The following is a 27,625-nucleotide window of genomic DNA, read 5'->3' as shown; positions in this document are numbered from 1 at the left end:
TAATAATAATAACAATAATAATATAATGAAACAATAAGGGTCAAAGCTGTATAACTGAGAGACCTCCACATAGCCTTTAAAGGAATGCGGAGAACCGACCAGGGCTTCTGACCTAATGTCCAATCCTCAACTTCTCGTGGTGCAACCTGTTTGGTATCCCTGGATACTGAACGAACAAGGATGCGCTGGCAATTTGGGATTTAACTGACCAAATTGTATTCTTATTGGCTTAAACCAATATACAAAACGATGGTATGACATGACAAAATTTCATACCGACTGGGGCGTCACCTGGTTAAACAAGGCCCCTGTTGTTTTTGCCAGGGAATCAGGGCGAACAGCGAAAAGTCAGCTACTGGAACAAATCTGAAAGCACACCACAACTCAACATCACCAGAGTTAAAGACCAGTACTATCAACATAAGAAGCCTGAATGGCAAAGAAATAGAGCTAGCTGAGGAATTAGACAAGTACCATATTGATATAATAGGGGTGACTGAAACAAAAAAGACAAAAACTGGTGAGATGTTTCTGAGTAATAAATACAAAATGTTATATCAGGCAATGACAATCAAGCAAAAGAAGGAATATTTAACACAAAATATGAGTCTAATTACTTTTACAAATGATAAACGTTTTCTATTGTAATGTATGAAATGTTGGACAGACCATAGAAGTGAGGTGAGCGGGATACATATCCTTCTATCCAAAGTGTTGCTGATTGACTGGGATTGCAATATATAACTGAGAATAAAACAATTTAATTAGGATGATTTACTTTTTACTTGTAAATGCAGCTAAACAAAATTCATGGGAAGACTTTGGTAGTAATATATAAAATAAATATCAGGAAGATGGTAAAGTTTTCTGGAGGCTATTAAAAAGTTTAGAAATGGAATAAAGAGTATTGCAAAAGGAATCAAAGACGGTAAAGGTGATGAGAAAACTGAAGATAAGATATTCTAGATGTCTGTAGTAATTACAAACTTTGAACAACTATTAAATAAAACAAGCTATGACAGAATATATCACAGGAGTACATATTAGTACTTGAGCTAGAAAAAAATGCTATCAAAAGTCTGAAATGTGGAAAAGCAGCTGGAATAGATGATATTTGGGCAGAAATGCTCAGGTATAAAAGGGAAGTGGCTACACTGCATAATTTAGAAGACCTAGTCAGAAGGTCGAATTCCAGATGATTCGAGTTGAGCTCTCATGGTTCCCATATATAGAAAGGGAAATAAAACTGAATGTGAGAATTACAGAGGAATATTTCTCTAATAAGTTCTTCCTTTCTATCTAATGGTTATAAGAATTGCTTCATTGAAAGAACTTTGAGTAGTTTTAATATGTCTTCCTCTTCAAACACAGAGGAAATAACGCACATTACTATCCCTTATGTACAAGGCATCAGTGAACGTATAGCAAAAGTTTTAAAACCACTGAATATTTTTGTTGCCTTTAGACCGTTTAGAAAAATCTCCACCTTTCTCACTTCTCCTAAGGACAAGCTTCCACATCTTAATCATCCAGGTGTCTACCAGATTCCGTGCTCTTGTGGATTATCTTATTTCGGACAAACGGGAAGATCTGCCTCTATTCGGCTAGAAGAACATCAATCTTATATTGAATACTTTAAACCTGAAAAGTCTGGACTTTCTGAACATGCCATCTTCACTAGACACAGAGTTCATTGGAGAAAGACAAGAGTTCTTCACAAAAGTCAGTTTCTCATGGAACGTCTTTATAAAGAAACGTGAAACTCTACTTCATTCTCCTAACTTAAACAGATCCGACGGCTTACGTCTGTCCCCTTTATGGGAGCTAGTACTTTACAAATCAGCTAATCTTTCCTAACTTTTTATTATATATATATATATATATATATTTTTTTTTTTTTTTTTTTTTTTTTGTTAGGAAAGTTATTGACCTTTTTAGTTATCTTACACCAGCTACTTAGGTGGTGCTTTTTGGAATTGTCAGTTAGTGTTTAATTTTGAGCTTAAGGTACTGAGGATGCCTGTGACACACAGGCGAAAATTATACTAATAAATAATCTTTCTACGTGAGTTTTTTCCTTTATTTTTCAAAAAATTACAATTATATGGAATAAATAGAACATTATACAGAGCAATACATGATTTACATTTAAGTTGTAAGTTAGTAGTTTGAATTGAAAGAACAGGTATAAATAAAATCAGGTATAATATTCTCTAACTAAAGTGAATAACAGCCATAACAATTGATAATAACCAGGATTTTAACTCATATGCAATTGTTTATTTATAATAGAGATATTTCCTCTACATGTTTTACTGTCTATATGACTAACAGCATCATCAGGAGGTTATTTAACATAAATAAAAAATGGCAAAACATTAAGTGTTTTCCAACAGCAGTTAACATCTATAATTGAAAAGGCTGAAAGGATAGTCTAATCATGAATATCAATAGTATCATTATTCTTTGAGGATGTGCGCTATGAATCTGCTTTTCACTTCCTGTTTGTTTTCAACATCACCCATATGTTCTTTGTTGTGGATTTTAAAACTTCTCCCAGTCTGATCTAAATATATCTTTCCACAAGTACAGAATCTTGTATATACCCAGATGTTTATAAAATGGATTGTCTTTAGGGGAAGCATAGAAAGCTTTGTATGTAAAGTTTGAAGGCCATTCTGATGCTGACTGCCTTAAACATTTTGGCTATTTTTCTTGATACACTGCCAAAGGGTGGTTCATCAGAAAATAAAACTTTCTTATAAAACTGTTTATAAAATGGATTGTCTTTAGGGGAAGCATAGAAAGCTTTGTATGTAAAGTTTGAAGGCCATTCTGATGCTGACTGCCTTAAACATTTTGGCTATTTTTCTTGATACACTGCCAAAGGGTGGTTCATCAGAAAATAAAACTTTCTTTGGTAAAAGTTTGTGAAAAGATTACATAGGTTAGAAGTTAGAAATCTGCAACAAAGACCACATGGGCAACATTGAAAACAAATGGGAAGGGAAAAAAAGGTGGACTCATAGCACGAATCCTCAAAGAACATCCCACTATGAATTGGTCAGTATCCTCCATGCCATACTTAGAAGAGAATTATTGTACTTCAACATGCTGTTCAAGGAGTGCTCTAATTTCATTTGCTCAAAAGGCACACTAAATAGAAATCAAGGAATGATCCTTCATGACATCTGGAAGTCATTAATTGACATGTTTAAAATTAAAGACCTGTCCTATGCGAACAATGACATACAGAGTTTACACAACAATAGAGAGAGACTGCACATAACATGCCTAATGATACTCATGATTAGACTAATCATTCCAGTCTTTTCAACTATAGATATTAACTACTATTGGAAAACACTTAATTTTTTGCCATTTTTTATTTATGTTAAGTAACCTCCCAATGATGCATTTAGTCATATAGATAGCAAAAGATACAGAGGAAAACATCTATTATAAATAAACAATTGCATACATGTTAAAAACCTGGTTATTATCAATCAAGCAAATCTACTTGTAGTGAATTGCAAAAACAGACATAACAAATTTGGTATTAAAAATCAGCAGTGAAAATAACAAAACTATGAAAATAGGCAGGAACACAGAAAACCTCAACTGCATTCTCAATGGCTATAGAAAAAGTACTCATTGTGTAGAATTTATGGTGATAAACCCTGACTGGCCGAGTGGTTATTGTGTCTGCTCTCCAGTCAAGAGGCTGCGGGTTCAAATCCCACTGTGGGCATGGATGTTTGCGATTGTTTGTGGAAATACTAGTGGTGGCGGTCGGCGGTAGATGGTGTTGGTGTAGTTGCAGCCGATTGGTGGATTGTGAATGGTGGAAGCAGTAGAGTAGATGCCCTCCCTCGATGAGTCTTTGGGCTCCCTGGAGGTGACAAATAATAATAATAAAAATTAAAAAAACATACAACAAGTAAAATATTTTGGCTATTTAGGCACATTTTTTAATGAGGATAGCAAATTATGTCTTATTATATTGGTGGGATTAGACTAGAAGAAACTGATGAGACTAGGGATCTTGAAGTGTTAATAGACAGGAAGTTGAAGTTCAGGGGGTCATGTGGCAAAGATTGCAAATACAACTCAAAAGATAATTACAAACCAGAAACGAATGCTCACATGTAAACATAAGATGTTATTTTGCCTCTTTACAAGGCCTTGATAAGACCTCACTTGGACTATTGTGCGCAGGTCTGGTCTCCTGGTTTCTGTTGTGATTCTGTTATATTGGAGAGAGTACAAAGGAGAGTCTTAAAAATGATATCAGGATTGTGGAATACTGATTATGAAGACAGACTGAGAATTTGTAGACTGCAGATACTAGCAAACAGGAGAAAGAGGGATGATATGATTGAGACTTACAAACTTCTGAAAGGGTTATACAGGATTTCAGTTGATGGAATTTTTCAATTTATGGAGGGTTGAGAAAAAGACAAGAGGACATTCTTGGAAGCTGAGAATGAAGGCTGCTAAGAAGGGGTAAGGGCTAGATTTTTCTCAGAGGGTAGTGCATGATTGGAATGGATTTGCCATTGGATGTTGTGAGTGCAAGCAGTGGGAATGAATTCAAGAATAAGTATGATAGCTTGTGTGTGTAGTATGTGGCCTCCCTCGATGAGTCTCTGACTACCTGGAGGTCTCTCTTAATAATAATAATAATAATAAAATTATCTGGTTTGAACACAAGACAGTGTTCAAACCAGTTTTGAGTTACTCGTTTTTTAGAGATACTTATGCCATAAAAGTTGGACAAATTATACCAACTGATATGACAACACAAGGATATGGAGGAATAAAGTAATAAGCTTTAATAGCAAACTATTTCAATCCAAAAATTACAAGTCTTCATTAGGGTATATGTCAGATGAATACAAGGCACAAACAATGAAAATGATACAAAACAGAATTGATGCTTCTTTAAAGATGTGCTGAGACCTGCTCCACCATTCAAATCTGAATCAGAATGACTGGCTTTTCTATCACAGATATGGAAAAGTCTATCAAAATCATATATCACTAATTTTTTTTTAACAAATTAGTGATATCTGATTTGAATGAGATTTTTCCATATCTGTGATAAATCCTCATGTTCTCATGTTAATTTATCCAAGTTATAAGTCATGGATCTGAGAGTTGGGCTAGAAATAAAGCACTTGATCAGTGACCACAGATATGAGAGTTCTGAGAAAAATTAAGAGAGCAATATAGATGCTATCAATAAAACAGAATAATATTAAAAACAATGGCAATAGGAAGGAAGTTGACATTGTTAACATTAATATGTCAGCAGAGCTAATTTCAGGTGGTATGATCTTAAATAGAACAGGAGAGGAAAGGTTAGCAAAACAAATGCTTAATGCTAAAATGCAGGAAAAGACTAGAGGAAGACCAAAATCTAGGTGGACTGATTCAATCAGAAGTGCCGTAGAAGACTGAAATATTAAATATGACAATACTGGAGTGCTGACAAGTAATACACTAATCTGGCAGAAAATTATTACAATACCTCCGAGGAGTCCAAAGACTCATCGCAGGAGAGCACCTACTCTACAACTCCCTGTTTCAACCACTTAATCCACCAACTACAGCGAATCACTGCCTACATCAACACCATCTACTGCACACCACCACCCCCACTAGTGCCTTTTGTCTGTAAATTGCATGTGTTCTCAAGGCCAATTTGTCTGTTTGTGGAATGAAAAACCTAAGTTTCTGGGAGAAAAAACCCTACTACCTCCATATGAGATCAGCTAACTCACTTTCAATTAAAAAAAAAAAAAAAAACATATAAAGATTCCTCTTGTCATGACAAGAATTGAACTTAGGCCTTTTCCAATCAAACGTACCTCATTCTTCCAATTGTGCTATGGAGGTGCTTATTGTTGTTGGTGGAAACTGTTGATAGAAGATTAGTAATAATGTAAACTTAATCGATGTAATGCTGTCATAGTAGAAGTCAGAGGAGAGGGATATACAGTAATATACTTAGATTTTGTGAAGGCTTTTGATAGATTACCGCATGATAAGTTGATAGTCAAACTAGAGTGGATGGGGTTGGATATTAGATTGGTGCATTGGATTGGAGACTGGCTATCTGATAGGTATTAACTAGTTGTGTATGGGGAAGCGATATCCAGGAAAAGAAAAGTTACTAGTGGTATGCCTCAGGGGTCTGTTTTAGGGCCATTGCTGTTTAACTTGTATATTAATGATATTGGTGAAGATTTGGATGGAGATATTCAGTTGTTTGCAGATGATGCAAAGTTGTGATGAACCATGAAGAATAGTGAAGATGTTGTGGCCTTACAAGAAGACTTGAATAAATTGAGTGATTGGGAATGGGGATGTGAGTTCAATGTTGCAAAACGTAAGGTTTTAAAATTTGTAAAACAAAAATGAGATGCAGAATTTATGCTTGGTGAGGATATATTGTCGGAGGTGGAGGAAATAAGAGATCTGGGGGTTATAGTGGATAAGGATCTGAAATTTAGGGGACACACAGCCAAAATTGTAAAGACAACACAAAGGCTTCTGAGAATAATGTGGAGGGATACTGACTTGTAAAAGTAGGGAGATTCTTGTTCCATTGTATAGGGCTTTGATTAGGCCACATATGGACTATTGTGCCCAGATTTGGTCACCTGGTTTTCAGAAGGATGAAGAGATGTTGGAAAGGGTCCAGAGGCGATTGACTAAGGTAGTTTCTAACCTCTGGAATGCGAATATGAGGAAAGATTGAGAAGATGCAACTTGCAGAGTGTGGTGGACAGGAGGAAGAGGGGAGATATGATAGAGACCTAAAAGTTATTAAGGGGTTGTTATAGAATCAATGCTGGAGAGGTTCTACAGAAAATAGTGGGAGATCGGGGAGAACCAGAGGTCATCCCTGGAAACTGTATAAAGAGGGTGTGAGCAGGGGAGTGAGAAGCAGGTTTTTTTCGTGCAGAGTTGTGAATGATTGGAATGCCTTGCCTGTGAGTGTGGTGTCTGCAGAGAATTTGAGTGTGTTTAAAGCATGGTATGATGAGCTGTGTGTATGATAAAAGGACCTCCTAGATGAGTCTTTGACTCAATGGAGGTCTTGGGTAATAATAATAATAATGTATGATAGTTCCATTATACAAGGATGGTGCAAAAACTAGTGTGTCTAACTAGTGACTTATCAGTATCTCTGGAGTGGTGATAAAGATTTTAGAGAAGTTGATAAGAACTCACATGCAGAAATGAATTTACAGACAAGATTACTTTGCAAAGAAGAGCATGGGAATCATAAGAATGAGTCATGAAGCATGTCAAACTACCTTGTGACTCAGTTGTAAAAGTTGCAACTGTGACTCAGTTGGCTGAGTTGGATAAAGAAAATGGATGCACTATGATATTGTTAGACTTTACTAAGGTATGTAATAGGATACCACATGAACAGCTATTGCATATGCACTATTGCACTGGAAAATATATGTGACTGGAATATAAACTACTAACTTGGATAAGTGAATGTCTGATGGATAAGATCAGAAAAGGGTTTTATGGGGTGTGAATCTACCAAATTTAAGGTGACCAGTGGTGTACCCTAACTATATTTTTATAAAAACTTTCACAGCTTACAAATGTAAAAAAAAAAAAAAAAAAAAAAAAAAATAGAATTTTATTAAAAAAACTCCAATATATTTCATCCAACATAACATATATATCATCAGGAAGACAGAGCATATTACTGGTAACTACATTCAAAACATGAATTATAAAAATGAGTCATGATGCATGTCAAACTAACTTCTGACTCAACTGCAGTTGAGATGACATGATTACACTATTAGAGTTCAAAGGAACAACTATAAAAATTAAGTAGATAAAAAATAAATCAGAATAATATTAAAAAAAAATAGTTATGAACAACTAATAGTGATCACTTCCCAAAACTTGGATATGGGCATACAGTCTGATCGATTCAGGTTTGGACGATTTTGTAGCATTTCACGTTTCAAGGAAAAGACGACTGAATTTGAACTTGATGGAATGAAGAAGTTTTGTCTGGTTCCAAAGAACTCTGTGCCTAGTGTCAATAGTGTGAGAAGCAAGACCAGACTTGTCAAATTCCAAAAATGTAATAGTCTTGATGTTCTTCAATTCTAATCAAAACAAAACAGCCAGTCTGTCCAAAATAGGAAAGATGACATGAGAAGAATGCTTGATAGATACATCGTGAGGAAAGAGGTGGTAATGCATCATTGTTGATGGTAGGAAGACAGTTTCCAAACTGGTTTGGAGGAAGTGTATAGATTGAATTTGTGAAGAATTCATGCTGTTTGTTCTGAGGTTCCTTGTAGGTAATTATTGATTCTTTTCACATTGGATTGTAGATGGATGATAATTCTCAATAATTTCTTGAATGGTAGTTTCATTGTATTCATTACACATCAGATCACTTTTAATTTTATTCAGTTCATTTAACAAAAGGGAATTAGAAGAGCAGATTGAATGAAGAAGACTCTTGATAATAATCCCATTTTCTGTGAGGAATGATGGCAGGAGGACAAGTGAATGTATCTGCCAGTAAAGGCTGGTTACCAATAACTGAAATTCAACATGACTGTAGGAAAGGGGTCTTCGACCTTTCAGACAGTATGGGTCCCATTAAAAATTTCAATGAAGCCAGCGGGCCACTAAGCTATACTGCCGTATTTAGAATTGTAAGATGCTTTCCAGATTCACAAGGAACACTGTGCATCTGATACTTTACATAAAATCCTATAAAAATAAATAAAGTCAGCTTTAAGAGCATAGGTAGGAGTCAGGTTCATGATAAGTAAATACCATCAATACTTGAAAAAAGATAATTTTAATGAAGAAAACATTCATTTTATACAATGTCAATGGGAGTGAGGTCGAAATGCTGGAGCATTTTCTTGGCAGCTTCAAGAATATCAGTGTGACGTTCTCTTCATAGGTACGAGTGCTAGCAGTTCTTCTGTCACAGTGAATTGTTGATTAGTGCCACGGACAAAGATAGCCAGTTGTACTGTATCCTTCACATCTGTGCTCTCATCTAAAGCAAGTGAATATGATGTAAATTTGGACGACTGTTTTTTTAAAGTTCCTTCAATGTCATTAGCAAGTTCTTCAATACATCGTGCTACAGTTACCCCAGACAAACTCGATTTTTTAAACCTTTCCTTATTATTTGGGCACAGAACTTCCCCAGCAGTGATGAGACACTCTTTCACAAACTCGCTGTCCAAGAAGGCTTTTGATGTTTTAGCAATTTTTTCAGCTATTACATAACTTACTTTGATGCATGCTTCGCTCTCTTCCCTCTGCCTTTTAAATGTACTCTGCTGGCATTTTAAATCAATTTGGAGGTGGTTCACTTTGTCCACACAAAGCCACCCGTGAAGGTGATCGAAATTAGACTCATGCTTTGTCTCATAGTGTCGTTTTATATTGTATTCTTTTGATACCGACAGTGACTCATGACAAATTAAACACACTGGCTTATCGTTGATCGGCACAAAAAAGTACAAATTGGTCCACTTTTCATTAAAAACCCGACAAGAATCACTTGATTTATGCTTTTTATTCATAGATGCCATAGTGATGGAAGGTGAACCCAAAAAATGATTCAAAATGGCCATGTAACGGTTATTATCCACTGAATATGTCTCACACTAATGTAAAAGGTCTGGCAATATAAAACTACAATAGGCTATGGCTGAGACGACAAACCTGCATGCGCATATACACGAATATCACACTGTTCACAACTGACTGATTGTGGATGAGATCCTCTTGTATTTATATGAAAATAACAACGTATCGAGAACCTTCGAGATGTATCTGGAAGGCAATAGACAGTGCAGTCAAAAGAACTACTGCTTCAGCCATCTATCTGCGATGTTAGTACTAGTACTTAAGTACCGCTTGGTGCTGGAAGATGGTTGAAGAAGCATGTCTATTTAATATTTATTTTTATAGGATTTTATGTAAAGTATCAAATGCACAGCGTTGCTTGTGAATCTGGAAAGCATCTTACAATTCTAAATACTGCAGTATAGCTTAGTGGCCTGCGGGCTTCATTGAAATAATTTTTTTTTTAATCGCGTTTTAATGTTAAGTGGTTATTTTTTCAAAATGGCTGGTGGGCCACGGCAAAGAGCTCCATCGGCCATGCGTTGAAGACCCCTGCTGTAGGATTTCAAATTATTAAGATTTTCAAAAAGGGTAGATGGTTATTGGATTCATGTTCAATAATGAACTTATACGAGAGTACAAGGAGTTTATTTTCTGCAGGAACTGAAGTAATTCTGACTCTGAGTGGGACCAAACTGCAAATATATCATTAACAAAATGTAACCATTTCATATGCTTCACTCTGGAAATCACTTTATATCTTTCCCTTCTAATTTTTCATCCATGAAACCCCAAACTGATTTCTAAAACTATTATAATCACTTGCATTATAATTTCACATAAATTCTTTTCTCCTGGATAATTCTGCATGTCAATTCATCCTCCAAGAGTCAAGAAATTACATCTCAGTTACAATCAAGTCCTCTGATGCTAGGCCTAAATTCAAACTCATGAACCCAATTTCCCTGTATAACATGTTTAAAACATTTGTCCATCAAGAATTCTAGAAGTTCCATTTTCATACTACTACTATATAATGTTTCCTCTTCCTAACTTATGCTACTATAAGTAAAATATCCTATAATGATCACTTATTTTGCACCTACAAAACTAAACTGCCTAAACATCTCCTGCTCTTCATCCTCTGTGTTCCTTAGTTTATAGCAACAGCCCAGTAAAATATCCTATTTTGGTTGCCTCCACCTCACACCATATTCTCTCAAAACCATTACTGCTATTTCCCTCCAAAGTATCCATTGTGAGAGGGTAACTCATAAGTAACATGTCACCATCTTGTTTGCCTTTCCTATCTTTCCAAAATATGCTACACCCTTCATCTTCCATTCCTGTCAGCATCACCTTCTGTTAACCATGTTTCACAAATTCCAATAATCTTTTTTTTTTTACAGAATAAGGCTATTAATGTCACCAATTCATTCCCTTTATTCCTGATACTTCTGGCATTTGTATAGAAAAGCATCAGTGCATTATCCATTTGACTTTATAATATACCAAACATTCCCCCCCCCTCTCTCAAATGGCTATCCATAGGAGGCTAGTCATGCCTACAATCCACTCTGACAACTCTAGTTTACCACTCTCTCACTTGCTCAGATAACAACGATTTTTCCAGACACCTGGATCCTTTCACGTTCAAATACATATAATCTTTCATGCACAACTTCTTCCATCAAATGTATCCACATATTCCATTTCCATGACCAAATTAGATAAGATAAAAAAAGTCATTGTCTAACACATTTTTTTTTATATATTTAAAATAAATATTTTTTACTGGCACACTGTGAATGTTTAATTATCATAACACAGATTGTCCATGTTCCAACCAGAATAATCCTCTATACCAACAATCCTGATCATATCCATTTCTCCTTTTATTCAAAATTCCTGCCCACTATTACAAGTCATCATTTATTGTTGGAAGGTTCCCAACCCACTTGGTTAGACTATAATAAATTAAGTTTAATCTTTTATCCAAGTGTAAGCAAACAAAGTTTGCACCTAAAGTATCTTCAGGACTGAGGCAACTCGTGGTAAAGGTGGACCAAGTTCTCATCAGTCCTTGTCTTAGTATCTCCCATAATGCAAATCACATCTCCTTGCTGACATGTATAATGCTATGCATTATGGAAAGGGCCACTACCCAGACCGGTTTCGACCTTTATTGAGGTCTCATCAGTGGGAGCCTGACCCAGAGGTGGTGATACCAAGGTGGAAGCAATGGAGAAGTCATATTTACCTATATGAGTTGCCAAAAGGTGTCTCACCTTATTATTAAATTACTCTGGATTTAGAGAAAGATGTTAAAAGTTTTTTTCAAACTTGGTTAGACTATAATAAATTTAGCTTAATCATTTATCCAAGTGTAAGCAAACAAAGTTTGCACCTGAAGTATCTTCAGAATTGAGACAACTCGTGGTAAAGTGGAAAAAAAAACTTCCAACATCTTTCTATAAATCCAGAGTAATTTAATAATAAGGTGAGACACCTTTTGGCAACTCATATAGGTAAATATGACTTCTCCATTGCTTCCACCTTGGTATCACCACCTCTGGGCCTGGTTCTCACTGATGAAACCTCAATAAAGGCCGAAACCGGTCTGGGTAGTGGCCCTTCCCTTAATGCATAGCATTATACATGTCCGCAAGGAGCTGTGCTTTGCATTATGGGAAATACTAAGACAAGGAGTGATGAGAGCTTGGTCCACCTTTACTATGAGGTGCCTCAGTCCTGAAGATACTTCAGGCGCAAACTTTGTTTGCTTACACTTGGATAAAGGATTAAACTAAATTTATTAAAGTCATCATTTAACAATAGTATGCCAAAGCAGTCTTAAAAAAAAAAAAAAAATCAGCATATCAAAAGTGGGTTGAGATAAGAATTGCATGCTCAACATAACTGAGGCTTACAACAAATGCAAAACAACAATGAACAAATCAAACATCAAGTTGAAACAGGTCAAATGCAAAAAGCACATCTTTTATACAAATGGCAATCATGCAAATTGTGACTTCTGCAAGGTCATCAGGCACAACTGCTACTCATTTGTGCTTCCACATTTTTCTCATTCAGATAATACCCACTACAACATCTACAGATAATGCTTATCTTGTGGTATCATTCTTCTTCTCCAACTCCTGCATAAATTATAAGACAAATCATCATTTAATATACAACAAATAGTGTACTATGCTTCTTATGGTCTTTCACTAGAAAAACTTCTGAAAAATCTTAAATAGCTTATATACAAAAAAGTCCCCCATTTGTCCTTAAAAGATGCACTTAGGAACTAACACTCATCCTACAATGTCTCTATAATCTTAGCAATGAAAGTAATGAAAAGACAGAAGATTCTTTTTTCTAGCTATAAATCAGTCTGTAGAGTGGTATCTGCATGTTGTGATACTGCTTATGTGATGAAATCCACATTTCTATGATTTTTCTTTTGGAACATATTAAAAAAAAATCTCAGTCACAATTTCCAAGCTCAAACAAATGGCAATTCATGTTGCCTATTAAAGACAAGTATATACATGAGAGCAGTGTACTGAACCCAGAAGATCACACCTCAGAATAGATATTAAATAGAATGTGAAACTCAATGTACTTTTGAAGCCTATCAAATTCTGATCCTTTCTTTTTTGGTCTGTTTATGTGTTAGTCAGATTTGTTTTGTTTCAAAGAGAAAGTACAAATTATCCACTTTTTTTATTTTTTTTTTTTTTTTGCCAGCAGCTAAACAAGCATAGGTCACTGAATTAGAAACCTTTATGCAGATGTACATAAACATCACTTACACAGCATATATGCAAAATAATAGCATCACCACATGTTCTATGCAAATATTTAAGAATGCTGCTGGTCAGTAATTGTCAGTAGTGTTGATCGCAATGGGAAAAACAAAAGATCTTTCGAAGTTCGATAAAGGGCTTATTGTGGGTGCCTATCTGGCCAGAGACACAATTTTGAAAACAGCAGAACAGACTAGTTTCTCAAAAGGTGAGATATCATGGGTGTTTAATCAGTGAAAAAGTAACCCACATTGCTTGTCTAAGAGATTATTATTATTATTATTATTATTATTATTTCGGGCGACTCCAGGAGTCCTTAGACTCATCGAGGGAGACCCTAAACATCATGTCCACACAACTATGCGATTACATTCTCACAGTATCTATCATACCTTGCCTTGAACTCGTTCACCGTCATACCACCCACAACAGACTCTGGCAGCTTATTCCACTCATTTACCACTCTAAAAGTAAAGAACCCAGCTCTAACACCCCTGCTAACCACACTCTTGCCCAGCTTCCATAGGTGTCCCCCAGTTCTCCCACCACCAGTCCTGATCTCGAAAATATCCTCTGGATTAATCCTATAGAATCCCTTTAGCAATTTGAATGTCTCAATCATATCTCCCCTCCTCCACCTATCAACTAGTTTCTGCAACCCACAAATCTTCAACCTTTTCTCATATGGTTCATTCCATAGACCTGTTATCATCTTAGTCACTCGCCTCTGGATCCTCTCCACCTCCTCCCCATCAAGAAGGAACCGAGGTGACGAAATCTGGGCACAGTAATCGAGATGAGGTCTTATCAAGGCTCGGTACAGAGGTACAATAACTTGCTTGTCTCTGCTCGTCAAGGTATTTTTCAACAACCAAGTGAGTTGATGAGCTGTTTTAGCTACTTTTGCAGTGTGCCCCCCTAAACTTCATCTCCTTATCCACCAACACTCCCAAGTCCCTGGCCTCATCAATCTCTTGGAGTACAGTTCCACCAATGTGGTATACTGCTGCTAATCTTTTCACCCCAAAATGCATAACCTTACATTTTGTCACATTAAATTGACATCCATTCTCCTTAGCCCAGAACTCCAATCTATCTAATTCTTCCAGCAAGACTTTGACATCTTCTGCATTCATTATTGCCCTACCCAACTTTGCATCATCAGTGAACAAATGAATTGTTCCACTTAGATCCTTCCCTATATCGTTAATGAACAGATTAAACAGCAGTGGTCCAAGAACAGAACCCTGTGGCACACCACTAGTCACAGGCCGTCTTTTGGACTCTACTCCTGAATAAACTACTCTTTGATATCTCTCCATCAACCAACCACCTATCCATCTCACCAACCCTATATCCATTCCCATATGTTGTAGTTTACGGATTAGTATTCCATGTGGTATCCTGTCAAACACCTTTGCCAGGTCCAGCAGTATCACTGTAAATCCATTTCCCTTATCCAGTTCAGCCATCACATTGTTATAAAACTTGAGCAAGTTACTGAAGCATGATCTACCCTTCACAAAGCCATGCTGTCCCCTGTACAGTATCTCGTTTTCATCAATCCATTCCTGTATTTTTCCCTTGACTACTTTCTCTAAGACCTTGACAATAACTCCTGATATGCTGATCAGTCGGTAATTTGCAACCGTAGTCTTGGATCCGCCTTTATGCAGTGAAACTATTTTCCCCTCTTTCCACACCTTCGGGACTAAGCCAGACCTGAGACTCAGATTAAACAACATGGTCAAGGGCATTGATAATTCTTTAGCCGCTTCACGCAAGACCCGTGCCGGTATACCATCCTATCCCACAGATGTGTTCACATTAAGGTTCTGTAATAAACTAGTCACCTCCACTTCATTCATCACTATTCCCGTATAAACTAATGGTTCCTTCACTTTTTCAATGTCACCACCTGGATGATATGCTTTTGCAAAATGCCCGCTCAGTAACTCCACTATATCGACTGATTTAGTGACCTCCTTACCATCGTCATTCCTTAAAATCATTTTGCCATGTACAGTTTTTTTCTTGCTTGCAGCATATTGAAAGAACTGTTTTGGATTCTCTTTTGCTTGCAAAGCTAGTTTCCTTTCATAATCCGCTTTTGCTTTTTTTACCACACTCGTTACCTTTCTGGCCTGCACTTTATACCGTTCATGTGCCTGCAGGTCACCCCTTTCTTTAAATTCCCTCCACAGTTGTTTCTTTTTTTGCAGCTCAAGATGTAACTATCATCCTAAGACAGTCTATCATGAATGAGATCGCTGCTGTCTGAGAAGGCTGTATGGACAAACAGAACTTCCTGTGTGCAGCAATTGACCAAAGCATTTAATGAAGGCTGTTTCCAACCCAATATCTCACCAAACTATGCACAGGGAATTGAAGAGGATCAGTATTGGCAGTTGCATGCATATACAGAAACCACTGATTTTTGAGAACTAGAAAAAGTTTGTCTACAGTGGTGTCGAGAACACCTTGTTCTGTACCAACAGTAGCAGAGAGTTTGGCAGGAGCCCCATGAAGCAATGAACCCAGCTTGTCTTGTGAACATAACTCAAGGTTCTGGAGGTGGTATCATGGTGTGAGGCATGTTCTGTTGGTACAGAATGGGTCCCCTGATATTGCTGGAAGGTCAGGTGTCCTCCAAGGAATATATGAACATTGTTTCCAATCAAGTCCATCCTGTAATGTTAGATATTTTGTCCAGCAGGTGACAGTTATTTCATGGATGACAATGCTACAGTCCATCGTGCAAGAATTGTTCAGCAGCAGTTCAGCAAGCATGACAGCAACTTCCACCATCTTCCCTGGCCACCACAAAGCCCTGATCTGAACTCCACTGAGAATGGATGGGACATGTTGAAAAAAAAATAGATCCATAAGCTAAGTCCATCAGGTCTGAGCCAATTAAAGGAATGTCTGATGAATGCCTGGTATGTTGTAGACACGAATGCAATCCAACACCTTGTAGAATCTATGCCAAACTGCTTGTGTGCTGAAATTCAGGCTAAAGAAGATCCAACACAGTATTAACCTCCCTACCAGCCAATGTGGATGAAATAGTGACACCAAATTGCACTTCTTATCCATGTTATTCGATGAGTTTTAGAGCTTGCTTCGTATCCAGATTTAGCTCGACGTCTATAGACGTCGTGGCCGGTTGGGGGCGTTAAATAAAAGTTTCTAATTCAGTGGGCAGTATACATATATCATGCAGATAGCATCAAAGAGAAATGAAACAAAGCATTATAGAATCTACAGATGCATGTGCTTGGGACTTTTGAAATATTTCAACAATTTCATCATCACTGATGTACCCTCAAGGGGTACATAAGACACTATGATGATAGTATCACGTGAAAATCTTACATTACCAACTTCCTAATCATTTACCAACTCCCAAATCAATCTGTTACCCATTATGACTGAGATATCATCAGATCCTACATATTGGTCTTCTAAGGCACTTATAACTGCATCTATTCACATATTATTATTATTATTATTATTATTCCTGATACCTCCAATAGATCTCGGTCTTCCTTCGAGTCTTTACAGGAAATAAATTTTAGCAAAATAGGTGTTAATAATTTTCACATTGTGCTTAAGTAATCACACAACTTGAGATTAGCTTTGCACACATGTTCTAGCAAGATCAAGTACATTCCAAATATTATTATTTTTATGTAACACCTCCAGGGAGTCCAAAGACTCATCAAGGGAGGTCATGTTGGAGGCTTAATGGATTTTTTACAACACTCAAAAAGAATTAAAATAGAATTTAATACTTCCTATATTTCGTGCTAGTCACTAGGACATCTACAGGGATTACAAAAACAATTAATGTAACATGCACACACAAATAATAAACAATACTGAGCCCAACCACGTGGGTGACACTAAAGTCCTATCTAGGTGGAGCGCCCTCTAAGGGCGGTAGTAGGTGGCCTGGAATGTAAGGTGGGACCTCTGGTGATGAGTGTTTGCCAAATTTTCGGAAGCTTAATGCAACTGTATTTATTAAGATTTGGTTGGTTTCTGAGAGCTGCTGCTGCTTCTAAGAAAAGTCTCTCTTTCTTGAATTTGCTGTGGTGGAGCATGGTGGTTTTCTTCCATGATACTCTGTGGGTGGTGTCCAAAACATGGTCAGCCAAGCCTGAATGGCCATAGTTATGTTTACATATGTAAGACTTGTGTTCCTCCAGGTGGATGGATGCTGATCTGCCTGTCTGTTCAAAGTATGCCAGCTTACAGAGTATGTAAAAAATCCATTAAGCCTCCAACATGATGTCCTCACAGCACTTAAGCCTCTACACACAAAGTCATCAAGAGAGGGCTCCTACTCTATAGTTCTCCGTCTCCACCACTCAAACTCATCATCTACACCAGCGCCATCTACTGTCCACCACCTCCACCACCACTAGTATTTTTCACAAACAATCACAAACATCCATGCCCCATGGCGGGATTCGAACCCACAGCCTTTTGGCTGGAGAGCAGATGAGTTAACCAATTGGCCAGCCAGGCTGGCAATTATTATTATTATGACATCTCCAAGGACCCATTGTAGGAGGACACTACACACATCTCAACATCTCTTATGGTCTCCACAACAAAAATGGAAAAGTGGATGTTTCAAGCAAAAGCAAAATTAGTCATCTAAATATTTATGAATTTGAATTCATATCACTGAAAAAACTGAAAGTGGTAAATGTGTGCATATCAATTTAACATTTTTCATTTACATTTGTTATCATCTTCATGTTGATTTTTTAAATTAAAATGCAACGGATAGTTGTCTTTGAGAGTTGATTACGTTGCTTTCTGAGTATGATTTAAAAAAAAATCATTAAAATATTTTGCTAAAAGTTTCACATTTTATTTATTAAAAAGTAATTTGCAATTGTGTTTATTTTAATATAAATATTTTCTTGAAAAAAAAAAAAAAGAAAGAAAGAAGAAAAGGTCATTTTTGCAAATACTTTTTTTTAAAGCACATTTTGTGATGAGGGGGGGAGGATGTCCATTTGCATACACACAACAATCTTTTGGCCCATTAATCACAATAAGCAGACACCCATCACATCTGCAGTTGGAATTAAGTTATTGGAGAGGTGGGTTGGCCCAGAACATAAGACTGGAGTGGTTGACATAGGATTTTCTATCATGGTTACTTTTCAATCAAGTGCAAGTTATCCACTTGCAATTTATTTAAATGTGAAAAATGGGATGAATAAGGGAGACCCATATTACACACTGATATTTTTCATCATCATCATGCTTGACAAGGATTCAAGCCTAGAGTGGCCTGTTCTGACCTTAGAAGTCACCATTGAATCTCTTAAGAGGACTTCCCGGTTTTCTTTTTCCTAATGGTTTGTAATTTAAGGCTTGTTTTTGGTAATCTTTCTGTTTTCATTCTTTCAACGTGTTCCATCCATTTATGTTTATATTTTTTTAATTTTTTCTATTACTGATTCCTGGTTTATTTCTTTCATAATTTCTTCATTTGTAAGCCTTCTAGGGTGTCGATTGGCACTTCGTAAGCAGGAACCATCATTAGAGACATAACCAAAGTGCTATAACAAGACAAGAAGCCACACGCCAACAGCCATTCGGGTGCTCATAGAATGAATTACTTTGTCTCTTCCACTTTTCAAAAGGAGTAGTCCAAGCAGGAGCCAGTAAAAATCCCCAATGTGAGGTATGTGATCACCTTTAATCTGTGCTTCCTGTCTCCTAATCACTTGCACACATTTACCAGTGGCGGTGAATTTGAGCTGTGCTGAAGAAAGTGAGTTTTTAATCGGTGAATAGTCCGTTCTTTTTTTTGTTTTTTTTTTACGTTTTTGAGTGCTAAATTGTTTCTCTGGAATACGAGTGTACTATAGTGGTTGTTTTTTTTGAAGTTAGTGCTGTCGCGATATTGTGTATTTTGTTTACCGAGAAGACGGGTCAGATGCATAATGGTGGAAGACAAGACGAAGCTAAGTTTTCATTACTGTATTTAGTTTTATTTCATTTTATTTAGTGTACTTAATGTTTTGTTTTGCTTGTAATTGTTTACTTATTTAGAGTTTATTTATTTTTGATTTTTAATAATTAACGTTTACGCTAGTAATCCTCGGCAGTAACGAATGATGGCGGATTCAGCTGCAGTTGCAAATGGCGTGTTGTCAAGTCCTCCACCATTTGGGCACTCTATTATAAGCAATATAATAAGGGAGTTTGTAGCATGCAGTATTTGCGGCACGTATGCGTCTCGGGAATTAAATGTCTGGCTTGTGAAAGAGGATGGGGTGTGTGTGTGTTTAAAGTGCAGGCAGTGGGAGGAAATAAATGCAGCAGATATCTCAATAACTGACCTTGTTGCTCCAAGAACGGGAAATGAATACAGGAAGACGAGTAGCGTGATAGGAGAGAATGAAGAAAAAAATGTGAATGAGAAAATAATAGTTGATAGTGTACAAGGCTTGAGTGATTATGAAAGTTTAGATGGTTTTGTTTGGGAGAGTAAATTTCGATTTAGAGTGACTGACCTGCAGAGGGAGATAGAGGAGCTGAAAGAGGAGGTGGAATGTCTTGGGAGAAGTATGAGTATGAAAGATGAGATTAGAAGAATGGAAGAGAAAAATGCAAGGCAAATCCGAGTAGGGGAGAGAGAGAAAGTTTTGGGAATGATAGGAGAGGAGAGAAATTCGTGAATGATAAAAGAGGAGAGAATGGAATTGGATATGGAAATGGAGAGAATGGAAACAGGAGAGAGAGATATGGAAGTGCTAGAAAACGAGAGAATGGAAACCGTAGGAGAGAGGGAATGAGAGAGGGGTATGGGAATGCTAGAAGAGGAGAGAATGGAAACAGCAGGAGAGACGGAATGAGAGAGGTATGGGAGTGCTAGAGGAGGAGAGAATGGAAACAGTAGGAGAGACAGAATGAGAGAGAGGTATGGCAGTGCTAGAAGAGGATAGAATGGAATGAGAGAGAGGTATGGGAGTGCTAGAAGAGGAGAAAATGAAAACAGTAGGAAAGAGGGAATGAGAGAGAGGTATGGGAATGAAAGAAGAGAAGAAAATGGAAACAATAGGAGAGAGGGAATGGTAAGAGGTATAATGTATAGGGACTCAATGATCCGTGGTGTTCAAGATAGGAAGCGTGAGAAGTGTTTGCCAGGAGGAACGATAGAAAGGGTGGCTTTGGCAGTTAAGAGAGGTGAAAGGGTGTATGAGATGATTGTGATGGTGGGAACAAATGACTTGAGTGGTGGTGTAAATAGGGCAGCGAGAGATATGAGATTCTTGCTTGAGGTGGTACGAAAGAAGACACAGAGAGGAAAGATAGTGTGTGTGTGTGTTGCCTAGGTATGATAATGACAAACTGAGCAGAAGAGCAGTAATATTGAATGACATAATAGCTAGTGTGACAATGTGTGACAAGAGAGGACTGGAATATGTGGATGCTTGGAGTGCATTTGAGGACAGAGAGAAATTGTATGCAACAGACCACTTACATTTGAATGAGGAAGGACATACGCATCTGGAGAGATTGCTGTTCAGAAAAAGTCAGTGTGTCTCAGGGAGGATGGTAGCAGGGGTGGCCTCTTGTGGGAATGGGTACTTGGGAGAAGAGGGACGACATCAACTAACACTGAGCTCAGTGGAGTCTAGAGGGGATAATGCTGGTATAGTAACAACAGCATTTATATGCTATATACTAATGCCAGGAGTATCCGGAATAAGGGAGAGGAATTGGTGGCACAGATAGCATCAGCCTGGCCAAAAATTATTGGGATCACTGAGACGTGGTTGACAGAAGAGGATATAATAACAGGAATAGAAGTCGCTGGGTACAGCATTTTTCAGCAGGATAGGAAGGAAAAGTGTGGTGGTGGAGTACTGCTTATGATTAGTGACGACCTATGTCCTCTAAGAGTGGAGACTTTGGAAGGCAGTGACACTAATGATTTTGAAAGCATATGGTGTGAGGTAGAGGTGGGCAAGACAGGATATTTAGTGGGGTGTTGCTACACACCCAGGAGTACAGCAGGTGGGGACTAGGAAATGTTCAGACAGTTGAGTTTGGCAAGTGCAAGAAGAATGATTGTTATGGGGGATTTTAACTACAGTAGTATAAACTGGGGAGAGGAAGATGCATGTAGCAATAAGGGAATGGAATTTCTAGAATTCTTGAGGGACAAATGTCTTAGGCAACATGTAATAGAGGGAACAAGAGGTTCAAGAGTTTTGGATTTGGTTATAGCATCAGAAGAGTTTATACTATCTGAGATGACACCTCTCCCAAAAGTTGGAGAGAGTAAACCATATGGTTTTGACTTGGAAAATGAATAGACATGCAGGAGTCTCAAAGAGACGGGAACGTATGTGGAATTATAAGGTAGGTGATTATAATAGTCTAAGACGTCAACTTGGGGAAGTTTCATGGAGGGAGGAATTGGAAGGCCGGGATATCATTAGTGCGTGGGAAATTATGAAAGAATATTTGTTAGCAGCAATGGTAAGTTGTATACCACGAGTGAACAAGAGGACACAATTTGGAGTAAAGTGGATGACAAACAATATTAAACAGGAATTGCATGTGAAAAACAGGCTGTGTAAGAGATATAAGGAGACAGGAGAAGAGAACCATTAAAAGAAACACACGTATAAACCACAGTGAAAATTATTTAATTGTAAATATTTCATCCTAAGTATCTTAGGACATCATCAATACAGTATTTAAACAAAAATTAGGAATAACATACAGTTAGGGAGCATGATTACAATAGAATCTCGTGAAAGCGTGTATAACGTGCTAAAGTATTACAAAAAAAAAAAAAAAAAACGTTAATTATTTAACACAGTTTTGTATGATAATTTCCCATACTTTAGGAATAGTAAGAACGTCGTTGCGGTTTAGGTTTGGTCTGTGTAGTAGGGCTTCAGAACTTTCTTTGTATAAACGTTCATGTTTAAATAAAGATCTATGTAAAAGTTTAGCCTTTTCCCAATGGATCCTATGGTTTGGATTTTCAATTCCATGTTGAGAGAGGCCAGATTTCTGCGGTTTAAGAAGACGAATGTGGTCTTGATGTTCCGAGATGCGTTTCTGAACAGACCTACCTGTCTGTCCAAAGTAAGATAATTTGCATGAGCATGGAATCTCATAAACACCAGGTAACATCAAGGGTGAGAGTTTGTCCTTAGGAGAAGGTAACAAGTTGTAAATTTGGTTGATAGGTTTGTAAGTAGTGGCAAAATTGTATTTCTTCATAATTTTAGAAACCCGTTCTGAGATGCCTTTAACGTAAGGTATGGGAATCCTATGCACTTCTTCATGTCTGGTTTGATGTATGCAGAAGTGACTGATGATTTTTTTGAGTTGTTTTGGGATTATATCCATTTAGGATGGCTGTATTTTTGATAACTTCTAATTCCTGGTTTAAAGATTCTTCAGAGGAGCAGAATTTGTGTGCTCTGGAAACTAGTGATTTAATAATGCCAGATTTCTGAGATGGATGATGAGCAGAAGAATTATGAATGTAGCGACCTGAGAACGTAGGCTTGCGAAAGACGGAAGTGGCGATGGAACCGTCTTCTTTTCTTTTGATGTGTAAATCCAAAAAAGAGATACCCTGTGGAGATTCTTTTTCTAACGTAAAGTTGATGCGATGATGAAGAAGGTTAATTTTATCTAGAAACAGTTGTAATTCAGGTTCGGGATGATTCCATACTGCAAATACGTCATCGACATATCTTAGCCAAATTTTTGGTTTGGGTTCAAAAGTGAATATTTTTTCCTCAAGGTGTTCTAGAAACAAATTTGCTAGGTTTGGTGATAAAGGAGATCCCATTGCTGTTCCTTCCTCTTGCTTGTAAATTTGACCTTTCCAGGTGAAGTAACCTGATGCAATAACAAACTTGAACATTTTCTTCTAAAATTATGAAGAAATACAATTTTGCCACTACTTACAAACCTATCAACCAAATTTACAACTTGTTACCTTCTCCTAAGGACAAACTCTCACCCTTGATGTTACCTGGTGTTTATGAGATTCCATGCTCATGCAAATTATCTTACTTTGGACAGACAGGTAGGTCTGTTCAGAAACGCATCTCGGAACATCAAGACCACATTCGTCTTCTTAAACCGCAGAAATCTGGCCTCTCTCAACACGGAATTGAAAATCCAAACCATAGGATCCATTGGGAAAAGGCTAAACTTTTACATAGATCTTTATTTAAACATGAACGTTTATACAAAGAAAGTTCTGAAGCCCTACTACACAGACCAAACCTAAATCGCAACGACGTTCTTACTATTCCTAAAGTATGGGAAATTATCATACAAAACTGTGTTAAATAATTAACTTTTTTTTTTTTTTTTTTTTTTTTAGTACTTTAGCACGTTATACACGTTTTCATGAGATTCTATTGTAATCATGCGCCCTGACTGTATGTTATTCCTAATTTTTGTTTAAATACTGTACTGATGATGTCCTAAGATACTTAGGATGAAATATTTACAATTAAATAATTTTCACTGTGGTTTATACGTGTGTTTCTTTTAATGATGATTGCCCCACAGGTTTCGTTATTTAAAAAAGGAGAAGAGAAGATGCATCAAGAGTATAAGTCACAGGCAAGAAGAGTGACTAGCATGGTAAGGAAGATGAAACTGGAATATGAGAGGAGATTAGCCCTAAGATCCAAAGAAAATCCTAGGGAAATTTTTAGATACGTGGCCAGTAGGAGGAGAAATGACTGTGGAAGAATGATATTGTGGGATAAAAATAGGAATAGAGTGACTGATGTAGAGGACATAGTAGAATTGTTCAATGACCACTTTATTGGAGTATTTCATCCTGGAGGAGTCAGTTTTAATGCTAGAGGAATAGGGCAGGTTCAAGGTTTAGAGGTACAGGAGGAGAGTGTGTTTCAAATACTGAGTACTCTGGATGTCAGTAAAGCTGTGGGACTGGATGGTATTTCACCACGAGTTTTGAGAGAATGTGCTAGGGAACTGACAGTGCCTTTGACCTGGCTTTTCAATGAAAGTCTGGATACTGGAAAGGTGCCCATGGAATGGAAGGGAGGTAAGATAGTGCCATTGCATAAGGGCAGTGGCAGACTGGAAGTGTCTAATTATAGACCAGTTTGTGTGTCATCAGTAGTTAGTAAGATCTTGGAGAAAGTAGTGAAGGACCATATACAGCATTGGGCAGATGAGGGTAATGTTATCTGTGAGAGTCAACATGGATTTGTGAAGGGGGCACTCTTGTTTTAGCAATATGCTAGCCTTTTATGATAAAGTTACTAGAGCATTAGATGAGGGAAAGGCATATACTGCCATTTTCTTAGACTTAGTGAAGGCATTTGACAGGGTGCCACATGATAAGCTGATATTTAAGTTGCAGCACATGGGTCTGGATGTCAGATTGGTCAACTAGATTCAGGATTGGATGTCTGATAGGTATCAGAGAGTTGTGTATGGTGGGGCAGTTTCAAGGAAACAGAGGGTTACAAGTGGGGTCCCACAGGGCTCAGTGCTGGAACCTATATTGTTTAACCTTTATATCAATAACATTGTCAGTGGATTGCAAGGGGATGTTCAGTTGTTTGCAGATGATGCAAAGCTGGGAAGGATTATTAGTAATAGTGCAGATGCGGCAGCCCTGCAAGAGGATCTGAATAAGCTAGATAGATGGGCAAATGAATGGGGTGTCAGTTTAATGCAGCAAAATGTAAGGTCTTGAGGTTTGGAAAACATCGATGGGACACTGCATGCTCTATGGGACTAGTTATACTGGAGGAAGTAGAGGAGACAAGAGATCTGGGGTTGATGATTGATAGAAACCTGAAATTTAGGGGACATATTGCAAAGGTTGTGAAGGTAACACAGAGGATTACTGCAATAATGAGAAGGACACTGACCTGCAGAGATAAAACAGTTATCATTCTGTTGTATAAGACCCTGATCAGACCACACTTAGACTATTGTTCTCAGATTTGGTCCACAGGATCTGAAGGGGATAAATTAACTGTGGAAAGGGTACAAAGGCAGATAACAAAGATGGTTTCAGGACTGTACAATGATAGTTATGAGGATCGGCTGAGTTAATGTGGACTGCAGAGTTTGGTTGATAGAAGGAGAGGTGGTTACAGGGTTGACACTGGGGTGTTCTTTCGCTTGGTTGAACAGTGGGAAGGAGTGATGACAAGTGGCCATCCCTGGAAGTTACAAAAGGAAACTGTGAGCAAGAGGATGAGGAGTGGTTTCTTTGCATGGAGGGTGGTTGAACCATGGAATGCATTGCCTGATGAAGTGGTGAGAGCGAGAACGATCAATGAGTTCAAGGAGTGGTATGATAGACTTTGTGTTTCTTAGGGGGGGGGGACCTCCCCTCGATGAGTCTTGATAGACTTTGTGTTTCTTAGAGGGGGGGGGCCTTTCCCTCGATGAGTCTTGATAGACCGTGTTTCTTAGGAAGGACCTCCCACGATGAGTCTGTCTTCTGACTCCATGGAGGTCTGAATAATAATAATAATAATAATTACCACTAAGGAAAAAAGTGATAGCAATCGCCAACCAAAGGGTTAGATCTGTGGCTGCAAATGAACCTTTAACGGATTCACATCATAGTTTCTTCCGTTCCAAAGCTTTCTGTGAGCCTTCTTGGGATGATAAACTTTATATTTTCTAAAAACGACCTCCCACGATGAGTCTTTTGACTCCATGGAGGCCTGGATAATAATAATAATAATTTCTTGATTTCTTTTGTGATCGAATAAAACATACTTTGCAGTTTTTCTCATAAACTTCATTTCAGCCGTTATTAATCTTTGTTTGTCTTTTTGTTTTATTGTCCAGATTTCACTTCCATACAATAAAACTGGTAGGGCTAGCATATTGTATACTTTTAGTCTAGTTTGTGATATTTTTCAACTTCAAAAGCATTTGACAGATTTCTATGTGGGAACTTGTAGGAAAAGGGAATGAATAACAGATCAGTGGAGTACATAGTATATTGGTTGTCTGACAGATGTCAACATGTTATCAATGAGGTGGGGAACAAAGTCGCAAAAAAGGAAGGCAACCAACGTCATGCTAAACGATTCTGTTCATGGACAACTGTTGCTGAACTCTTTTGTTACTAATATTCCTGTGTTTTAATAAGAAATATTCCATTGTTTATTATTATATGACACCTCCAGGGAGTCCAAGGACTCATTGCAGGAGGGCACTCTACTCTACTTCGCTCAATACATCTCATCCTCTCCACTACTGCTTAATTTTCTCCCATGACACTACTACCATCAACATCATATACAGCCCATCATCACCATGAAAAATTCACATTTCCAAGAGGAAAAAACCCTGCCACCTCCATATGAGACTGACCAACTCACCTTCAACTGAAAAAGCCCATATAAGGATTCCCCTCATCATGAAGAGAATCGAACCAGGACTTTTCCAATCAAAGGGTGCAATGTTCCATTGTTCTTCCAATTGTGCTATTGAGGCTGATGATGCAAAGCTGGAGAGAATTATAAGGAGGAATGCTGACAATCATGTATTTAGGCTTAAGTGCTGATTGAAGCTCTATTATGGTTCAATGGAATAAAGAAAGCACAAGGAATGAAGTAAACAAAAATTCAATGGTTCGAATATTTTGTCTCTATCACAGAGACACCATTTGAGATATAATTAAGAATTGTAATAACAATCAAAAACCATACAAAAAAAAAAAAAAGATGCCAGATCAAAACTCCTAATTTCACAACCACATTTATTAGAGGTTTGGTTGGGCTTTAAATCTGCTGCTGATTACAAAAATGTCAGTCCAAAAAACTATTTACTGAGTTTTTTTTTTTTTTTTAATTTGTGCAAGGTGTCCAAAAGCATGGTCAGTTACACCTTTTCTTTGTCTTAATCTTTCCCTCTTTCTTCATTATGGTGTTGAGGATTTCTATTCCTTATAACCACAACCGTTATACAAGGATAAGGTGGTTGGCCGATTGCCTCCCGGTGTATCCTATGTCTGTAGAGGTGTTATGTTCTCAAGGCCAGTTTGCCTGCTTGCAGGAGGAAAAACTCCAGATAACTGGGAAGAAAAACCCTGCAGTCCATACCCAAGACTGGCTAACTTGGCTATG

At 37.5% G+C, this 27,625-nt stretch overlaps 1 protein-coding gene across 1 annotated transcript in view; it reads right to left on the bottom strand.

Annotated features, from left to right (window-relative positions):
* Fnta (farnesyl transferase alpha) overlaps positions 1–27,625 on the bottom strand; it is a 155,918-nt gene that overhangs the window by 126,902 nt on the left and 1,391 nt on the right. The gene's annotated exons all lie outside the window — the stretch shown is intronic.

The sequence above is a fragment of the Typopeltis vanoorti genome, chromosome 4 (genome assembly GCF_054136105.1).
Source record: "Typopeltis vanoorti isolate ZY-2024b chromosome 4, IOZ_Tvanoo_1.0, whole genome shotgun sequence".
Lineage (NCBI taxonomy): Eukaryota > Metazoa > Arthropoda > Arachnida > Uropygi > Thelyphonidae > Typopeltis > Typopeltis vanoorti.
This window is presented reverse-complemented; position numbering and strand designations above follow the sequence as displayed.